Below are 10,269 nucleotides of genomic sequence, written 5' to 3'. Positions count from 1 at the left end.
TTGATTTGACTCAGCCGGTGGCAGCTCAGCAAGTGCATCGAGAAATGATTTGCAATAGCTACCTGTGCCCGGCTAAAAATATCGAGGGTGCTCCGACGCTTCTGGCCTTCGTCGTAGCATCTTTCACTCGCATCACAAGCTGGCAAATACGGCTGTTCGGGCCACACAAACGCTAATGACGGTGAGGTAGGTCTGGCCATGTATAAATCGATACGGCCGGCAGTGGAAGCGAAAGTGCATCGCCTGCCAGCGCTCCAAAGCCCAGCGCCACAACGCGACTCCATTGGCGGGGTTCCCAGCGCCAGATGCGCGATTGGAGCGTGTGCACTCACGTAGACATCGCCGGACCGCTGCCATTTTGTAATGGTCAGTCGTATTTACTCACCTGCGCGGACAGATTTAAACGCTGTCTTGAAGCTGTGTGCCTATCGCAGACATCACCGCTGGTATAATAACCCAAACTTTTCTCTACCACTGGCTGGCTCGCTTCGGCGCTCCTTCCACATGTATGGCTGCAGTTACGACTGACCATGGCGGACAGTTTTAATCTGATCTTTTCACCAGCATTACGTGGCTGATCGGCACCTCTCATCAGAACTACTGCTAACCATCGTCAGGGCAATGGCATGGTGCAACGTTTCCACCATGCCATTGGCACAGTTGGACAGAAGCAAACCGCTCGTCCTTCTTGGTATCCGCACAACGCTGAAACAGCATTGACTGCAATGGCGCCGAGCTGTTGTATGGAAAAACACTGCGATTGCCTGGCGAACTTTTCCCACGCTGAGGAGGTGAAAGACGTGTTGCTACTAGCGACTACGCCAGACGGTTGTGGGACATCGTGTGCAAGCTTCGTGCCACACCACCTCGTCAGCCGGCACCTCGACACGTCTATATGCACTCGGAACTGTGGACTTGCTCCCTTTTTTTTTGTGCGGCGTGGCGCAGTGTAGCGATTGTCGCCAAACCATTGTGATCATTATAGCATTGACATGCTATTATTGCCAAGCCGCCGTCCTCACACCATCGTCGTCATACTGCGGTTGCCACTCCGGTCACCGTCGTCATTCCTTAGTCGTCAAGCTTCTTCGTGACGAGAAGACCCAGTCGTTCTTGGGCAGTCTATGCGGCCAATGCATTCGATGGAACTGCATTCGCCCGGGCTTTTTTAAACGAAGCGCCAAAATATCAAACCCGGCCAACAGAGTGGTTTACCCGTTACATGGAGAAAGTGCTTGGCATCACCCGAAGCACCAGAAACTGAGTTCCCACTACGGGACGCGCTAGTTTCATCGAACACATGCTCGCCACAGGGGTCGATCTAGCCACTTGCGAGTACATCTCGTCTTCAGTACGCCGAGACTGCTACTATGTATAATGGGTAGCATCCATGCAGCTGAAGAAGCACCAAGCGCAAACCATTTAGAAGGTTGCCCGCACATTCGCTTTGTCTATAACTTTCATAAATGCTTCAGAGACTTAGATATTCATCAAGGATGGTTTCTCTCTTACTTTTTTGTCGTACATACGCTTGTATCGCTCAGTAGAATTTCTTCTGACATATTTATTCTCTGATACTCGTCTATTTTCTTTCTATGAGTAAAATGAAACGCCATTTCAATGTCTATAGTGTCTGTCCAGACCTCTATTTGGTCATCCGTGCATTTTTACTCTAACAAAAAGCTTAGTCTCAACAAGAACTATTTAGCCAAGTCTTTCCCTGATACTCTTGGGGACGAGAGCTTTCAGACACAGGCTCATCACGTGAAGGCATGAGCAGACACAGGGAGGCATTTTTCTTGGAATAATAATGCGTCATCGGTGCGTCATAATATGTCAATTCGCATGCTTCCGAACGCGCACGGTTTCTTAAGAATGTTTCGGGAGCAGTAAGTTTTTCAGCGTTCTTACTTTCACGTCAAATGCTGGCCCTTAAATATACGCTCAAGAAAGCAGTGTGTCGAAACGAACCCGCGCTCAAACCGAAACCCATACCAGAATTGCCGTTTTAGGCAGAACTAAACCCTAAACCCATAGAGTTTCATATTACTATAACTAGAGGGCAATGTGGCGCTGCGATCGTTCAACTATCATGGGAATGATGGGAAGTACAGGCTACGGATTGGTAGTCTGTTGACTGGCGAACTAGTCTACAAGTATTTTTTTGTCAGTTTTGGTTTCGCTAGTTTTGCTCCAAGCGCAGTTGCTACAATCCGTAGAACACAAACTTACTTGTGGTAGGAAAGGTTGCTGCTTCCTGGCTGTAGTCTGCTGCCGCAAAACGGGTAAGCGCAAAGCCACGACATAACAGTTGCTGGCGCGCACTTCAGAAGAAGCGGTACGTCAACATAAAATATAGTGAAGCATGCTCGTAAGAGGCCACAAGCGTCCAAGATAGCACTGCAGCAGATGTGTTTAAAAGTACTCGAAGACGTTCATCAATCGTGACAGCCAATGCAGCCTTTCGAAAGAGCGAGAGAGTTCGCAAGTGCGTCTGCGCAGACGCAAGTGCGTCTGCGAGAAAAGTTCACTTTCCCCGCTTTCGCAGCGAGCAGGCGTCGTAGCAGACGACACTTGTAACATTTCTCTCAAAGGCGCAACACTTTTCTCGTAATACAAAATTTTTATTTCCACAAATATTTGATGAGTATTTTTTATATAAGCACATGCATGGTTGTTATTGCTGTTGTGAAAGTAAATAAATAGTTATTCAATGGCGCTAAATCAGGCAGAACGATGCATACCCTGGTGGTAAACCATGCTTCAATCTCAAAGTCATACAAACTTTATTCAATGTAATATGCATTATATAAAACACAACATAAATAAAATTAATTTTTGCACGAAAATGTTTTAATACAGCTTCGTTTACTGCGCCGCATGCAAACGCCACCAGTTTCAAGACAGAAGTCAATCCGAAGCCTGTACTTCCCATCATTCCCATGTAGGTTGAGGCGACGTTCAGGAGAACCCCCGTAGACACTAGCGGTTTTTTATTTAGAAACTCTATGCCTAAACCGAACGGATATTTTTGCAATTTCGTTGAAAATGTATTTTCCAAAATTTTTGAGGTTTTCTTTGTGTTAATTCTTAACGGATGTGTTTTGATGTTGCCTGCGAGTGCCTGCGAATGTTTTTCTTGCTGTTAACCTGTGGTAACGTTAAAACAAACCCGGGACCCGGTACTAGACAGTCTGCGCCGGCCGTTAGAACTTGATAAGCTGCCTGTTGATTCTACGAAGCAGATGACCGTCCTCTTTCACTTGCTGAAAGATCTACAAACGCGTGCAATGCAGTCTGCAAAAGGTCAAAGTAAGCTTGTTACGGACGTCAAAGCCATCAAAGCTAGTCAAAAAATGTTGAGACAAAGATAGTTTCCATTGAAAAAAAATCACAGCATATCCACGAAGTGAATGATGATGAGTGGGCGAAGCACCGGGGGATCATTCTGGTAATCCACAGCTACGGACGAGAGATAAATAAGAGCGCGCGTCGGGAACGAACGCCCTTGTGCAATGCAGCGCCCCTAGCTACGGACGAGAAAGAGCGCGCGTCGGGAACGAACGCCCTTGTGCACCGCCGCGCACCTAGCTACGGACGAGAGAGAAAAACGCCGGAAGCGTTCTCCGGAAACCAGAAGCTGGCTTCCCGAACCGGAAGTGTAACCGGAAGTGGAAACGGAAGCGGAAGTGGAAACGGAAGCGGAAGTAGCCTTCCGGTTATGCTATACATATACATATATATATGTATATATGCGTATACATACATACATAGCGGTCTCCATGCCAACCAGAGCTACGGACTTACTCCATCTAGTGAACACTTCATAAAACTACAGGTGGCTACCACTTACGCCATCTAGTGAACACTTCATAAAACTACAGGTGGCTACATACGGAGGAAGGACAGACCCACGCCCTAAGGACCTTCGCCCCTAAAAGGTTGGACACTCTCGAAGACAAAACTAAATCGCTTGATAATGTTCAAAGCAGGGCGACAGACTCGATGAGCAGTTTGACCACGAAGAACAACGCACCAAATGTTCCGTTCGATGAATTAGAGGACAGATCACGGCGCCAAAACCTACTTTTTCGAGGCTTCCCTGATTGACGCAAAACATGGGCCGAGTCTGAGGGACGCGTAATTGACGCCCTTGCTGGCGTGCTCGAAAGCCCATTAGATAACGATGTCGAACGTGCTCATCGCTTAGGACGCTTTGAACCTAACAAAACCCGACGGATCATGGCTAAACTTTCAAATTACAAAATAAATGTTGTCGCAGTTTCACCGGAAAGGCGAAGCATCAATTGCGACAGCAAATTTGTAGAGAGCTATACGTAGTAATGATATTAGCTTTATCAGCTGTATAAACTTGGACATGCAGCAGCACCGGCAACACACAGAACTGTTGTCGACGCCGTCGGCGTTTTGCCCGCGTTCGCTCAAAATGCGTGCGGCGTTGGTGACTGTTGTCGGAGCCTCTGATATAAATAGGCACTTGGTGCCGCAGCTAAACGTCGCCTCCCTTCCCCCCCCCTCCCCCACGGCCTCTCGCGCGTCGGAAGAAGGCGCGTTTGCTCTACATATATGGTGATTGTAAAGGAGGACAGAGACGCCTACTTCTGCAGCCCTTAAGCGAGCACGGCGCAGAACGCGCGTTTGTTCTCCGCCGTGCGTTCACTCCCCGTGAAAGCGCGCGCCCCTCGCGCCCTTCCACTCGCACATACAGCGTTCGGCGCTCGGCGACGAAGATAGCGCCAACCTTTCCCTTTCCCTCAAGAACCACTTATCATCGGCGACGATTTCATCTCCATTGACGTCATACGGAACCTCACGGTGACGGCGACGCCGACGGCAGAAATCTGCTTTTGAGTGTCCATATAATTGCTATCGCAATAAAATAAACAGTGCTTTTCCGGCATAGTAACCTTAAAGACAAAGGCATCATTGTCAGTGAGGATTCCACATTGCCATGATCTCACGCGTATCATTAGAAGTAAATTAATTGAATTCACTAAAAAGCAACCTGGAGCGCCCCCAATTTCAAACAAATCGGTGCCATGGTACAACAACTGCATAAAACGCTTATCAAACAAAAAGAAACGTATCTACAGATCTGCCAAACGTTGTCCTTCTGACTACCATTAGAATGCGCATAGACTCGCTTCTGATAAATATGTATCTGCACTTCGTTGCGCAAAACAGGATTTTTTTGGAAAGCACTCTCCCATCCAGGCCCGCAATCGTCACTAAGAAGTTCCGGCGCGTCATAAATCTGAATGACGATAACGCTATAAGCCTGGTGGATAACGCGGGAGACATACCCTCTGAACAGTGCGCATCTGTCCTTAACGATGTTTTGTTTCGAATTTGTCATCAGTGACAAGTGTTTCGCCACCGCTTACACACCGCCATTATTCCATTTCAATTTTTTTATTATAGTAGACCCGTGTGGCGTAGAACATCTAATTAATGTTATTCTCCTTTCTTATGAACTTTCTTCTCCTGGTTGTGACGCGGTCAGCCCGAAGTTTTTGAAGAGCGCGAGCGAGTATAGTGCCATTATACTAAAGAAAATCTTTCAACAGTCACTTGACACGGGTTCTATCCCTGCGGAATGAAAGATAGGAAAGGTGATTCCACTCCGTAAAACAGGTACTAGGCACTCTTCACTTAATTATCGTCCCATTTCACTCACTAGTATCCCATGTACACTTCTTGAGCACATCTTATTTTCCAATCTTGCTAACTTTCTCGAATCTAATTCCTCCTTCACCCACTCGCAACATGGCTTTCGCAAAACATATTCATGCGAAACACAGCTAATATCGTTTACACATCAGCTTCATGTCATTCTTGATCGTTCTTCTCTTACGGACTGTGCATTTCTAGATTTTGATAAAGCGTTTGATAAGGTATGTCATAATTTACTATTGTATAACTTGCATAAGCTTAACCTTGATCCTCAGTTACTTACTTGGCTTGAGCGTTTCCTGTCCAGTCGTTCTTAGGTCGTTTCTGCCAACAGCGTTGACTCTCCCTTTAAAATGGTTTCCTCGCGCGTGCCACAAGGCTCTGTCCTTGGACCGCTACTATTTCTAATCTGTATTATTGACTTGCCTCCTTGTATTACATCTCATATTCACCTCTTTGCTGGCGACTGCGTAATATTTCGAGAAGTAACTAGCAACCATGATACAGCCATTCTTCAAACTGATCTTGATGCTATCAGTGCATGGTGCAATACATGGCGCATGAAATTAAACATAATCAAATGCAAGTCAATGCGAGTATCCAGACGTAATAACACCCTAACAGCCTATTACATTGATAACATTCGACTCGAATGTGTTTCATCTTATAAATACCTCGGTGTTCACGTCTCATCTGACCTTACCTGGAAAACACATTGCACACGTAATAAGCAACGCTAACAGATCGTTAGGTTATCTCCGACGCAATTTCGTGCGTGCGCCGCAGTCTCTGCAACTAATGCTCTATAAAACACCAATCCGGCCTAAACTTGAATACGCCGCCTCAGTTTGGGATCCTAGTCAGAATAATTAACTTATTTGTTCAGTAGAAAAGGTGCACAACAAGTCCACAAGATTCATATTCTCCAAATATAACAAAACAGCCAGCATCACCACAATGAACTCTAACCTGCATTTAGCACCCTTAGCATCATGGCGTAAATATTTGCGGCTCTTTCTTTTTCATACGATATATCATGCCCCTGTGTTAATGAACGAGCTGCTTTCGGCACCACATTACATATCATCTCGGCTTGATCACCAACACAAAGTTGGTATTCCATCTTGTAGATCCTACGTCTTCTTACACTGATTCGTCCCACAGACATCTGATGAGTGGAATCACCTTCCCGCAACTGGTACCTCCATAAGTGATACTAACCGGTTTAAAGAAACTTAACGCGAAATTTCGGTATGAATATTCTCGTTTCCCGTTGAATGCTTTTCTTAGCGTGAATTGTGCACTCATGATTATTTATGTCTCTTATGCATCTTGGTTTATGCAATCTATGTACGTTGAATCAAGTAGTTTGAAGAATTAGAAATAATATTTATGTACTCTGGTTTGTGATAATTGTACAATTATACTAGTATATTTTGGTTCTTTGATGCTGCTGCTATGCATAATTTATGTTCAACTAATTCCCCACACCCCTCTGTAATGCCATTGGCCCTGAGGGTATAATAAAGAAAATAAATAAAAGCCACACTGACGTATTTATATAACTGTATTTCTACAAAATTCTTGCTTAGACGTTTTTTTTTTTTCGCACTCTTTCTAATAAACATGTCAGCGAACTATATTGCTGTCAAAAGCAGAATTTTTTCCTCTACAATTTGATACTAAATACTTTAGTGTGAAGCATGCTGTGTGATAGGAAAAGGGAATTTACTTGGCTACCCAAAAACCACTGCATTTCCCGCGAACAGGGCCGTATTACTTTAGCTAACCGTGTGCTGACCTGGTGTAGAAAACAATTTGTTCTTCTCGACTTCTGTAGATGTAGATGAAATAGTCAAGTCGCCACGCTGCCTCCTAACTAACATGACAACTTTCGTTATTATTATGAATAGCCAAAGAAACAGGAGACGCCAGAAAAAGGTCCCATGAACGTCCTCCAGCCTCGTCTCCGAAAGCATGCGGTTGCGCGTGGCGATAGCCTTAGCGGACTGCGTGTGACCTACTTCTTGAAGCGAATGAAACAAAAAAAAACAAGACACAGAACTGGTCCAGCGTCCAACTCCCTCACTCTGCCAGCCAGATTGAACCTCTCCACGTCCCCGTTCGGGTGGCCGTGATCGTATAGTGGTTAGTACCTTGCGTTGTGGCCGCAATAACCCAGGTTCGAATCCTGGTCACGGCAGATTTTTTTTTTCTTTTTGGTCTTCTCGTATTTTTTTTTACAGCATAAGTCTCTGTGATTAAATAATACACAAGCAAAGTGAACTTCAATTTAAGGGGCCCTTTTTTTGAGCAAAAACAGTTGCCTAAAATTCCACTTGTTCCTGTAGACTACGCGTTTCCCAGCTCACACGTTGATATCTTTCTTGTCCATTCCATTCCTGTTCGCCCGCATCTTGTGGTATATTTTTTCAAATGAGCGGAATATTGTGCGTCACGAAATATTATCGCAAGCCTTTTATTCGTTGAGATGCTTACGAACAGTCACATTTTATGCATTGCTGCCATGTAATTATAAATGCGTGGATGGTTCAGTTCGTTTGATAGCAGAGCCTGGGTGTGCCTTCTTACCAATTAGAGGCGGTACCTATGAGCTAAACGAACAATTACTGTAGATATTTTTTATCGTTCATGGTTTTGTCACTACAATAACGAAATTGTCGGCCGATACCTTGACAGAGGAGCAACAATTTAAGTTTTAGAGATATAAACGTTATCACTAGGACATTTTATTTAAATAGAGCAGACGAAACACCAAATACATTTTTTTAGAAACTGCAGACATAATGGTTGAATATTGAAAGTGGACATAAATAAAGTGGATGAAAAGACAACTTGACGCAGGTTGGAGGGCCAACGTAGCAGAAGGTATAGAAGGGTTTTAAAGACGAGTCGGACCTCCCGCATCACGGGTTTTCTGTTCAGTAACACTTGTTAAGTGTTACTTAATGCGAATAAAGCTCAAAGATGTCTATTCCATAGTTGCCGTACTGCGTGACGCCTATGGTTCGAAGAGTGTTGCACATCCGCTGGCACGGCCGTGAGTTGTGGCGCTTGATAGCACCCCTACGACTAGAGATATTGTACGGATATTTTACTCAAGACAGTGGATGGAAGGATGTAGGCCACGATAGTTTAATTGGCATTTCTCCGCACGCGTAATCCTGATGATGTGGGTTGGGACTCCTACCGGCGGCAACTATAGCCTTCTTAAATTTCTCTCTTGGTTATTATTTTTACATTTGCATTATAAAACAGCTATTTCCTGTGTGCTTTTTCTCCCTTTGTTTTCGATTTCTGTTGACTTCGTGATATTACATTTATTAACTACTAAGTACACCAGCCTTTTATTTGTTCAGATGCTTACGAATAGTCACATTTTATGCATTGCTGTCATGTAATTATAAATGCGTGCATGGTTCAGTTCGTTTGATAGCAGAGCCTGCGTGTGCCTTCTTACCATTTATAGGCAGTACCTATGGCCTAAACAAACAATTACTGTAGATATTTTTTTATCGTCCATGCTTTTGTTGTTGCCTGGTGTACTTAGTACACCCGGAAAAGATCTCATTCAGAGCTGTGCAGTATCGATGATGCGTGTACCAATAAACTGTCTTCAGCTGCTCTTCGAATATATTCTATCTTCATAATACTACATTAAAAAAAACGTGTATCAGTTTTTGTACTGAAACGTGTACTGATTTTTTTTTTATTAAAAAAAAAAAAAAAAAAATCAGTATCTGTATCGAAAATACAGATACTGATTTTTTTTTTTTTTTAATAAAAAAAATCAGTATCTGTATTTTCGATACATCCGTTGAAGTATCGCATATCTTAAGATGCAAGACACACCAATCGCAGAATGCATGAAGACGACCATGCAGAGTCATACACAAATGGCATGCAAATGTTAGCAATAAAGCTTATTCTACCATATAACAGTTTTATCTTAACCTCACGGTGAGATCAACGTTGACGCCGACACCGACGACGATGACGACAATGCCGGTGAGACTTCGCCTCAAGTGCCAACTGTTGCAGCTCAAGAGCACGTCAAAAAGCGTTTTGAGGTGTGAAAGATAAAATAGGCATATTGTTACGGGGAGACGTCAAAAAGGGCATATATACAATATTTACAAGTGACAGTGAGTGGCACAACACCAACAAAGATGGCGCGCCAGGATACAGCTCGCCCTCTTTCTCGTATGCTAAACCACTTTTTTTTTTCGTCCGCTACATAGCTGCATGTATCATAACATTACACCCCTCCGGCTAAAGCCCCGACTCGGTGCAGTCGAAGTACGACGGCACGGGAAAGGTTCACTGCCCATACAGAGTTATTCAGTGTCTGGGGCATGTTAGGGCTTTAGACGGACGACGTGCACGATGTCGGTGCGGGGTTAAGCCGATGGGGATAAAGACGATGGAGCGATTTCATAAGTTACGCCGGTCACTTGACGACACAATCGATATGGACCGGTGTACGGGGACAGTAGCTTTTCAGAAAGCCCGACACGGCACTGGGGACCAAAGGAGGACAAGAGACCCAGATGA

The 10,269-nt window shown here is 44.5% G+C and overlaps 1 non-coding gene across 1 annotated transcript; it reads left to right on the top strand.

The window, feature by feature from the left end:
• Window positions 1-7,825: 7,825 nt before the first annotated feature.
• Window positions 7,826-7,897, top strand: Trnah-gug (transfer RNA histidin (anticodon GUG)). Its single transcript has one exon. It is a non-coding gene; the product is annotated as a tRNA-His (tRNA).
• The last annotated feature ends 2,372 nt before the right edge of the window (window positions 7,898-10,269 follow it).

Source organism: Dermacentor silvarum, chromosome 11, assembly GCF_013339745.2.
Source record: "Dermacentor silvarum isolate Dsil-2018 chromosome 11, BIME_Dsil_1.4, whole genome shotgun sequence".
NCBI classification, from domain to species: domain Eukaryota; kingdom Metazoa; phylum Arthropoda; class Arachnida; order Ixodida; family Ixodidae; genus Dermacentor; species Dermacentor silvarum.
The sequence above is the reverse complement of the archived record's forward strand: the minus strand, read 5'-3'. Positions and strand labels throughout refer to the sequence as shown.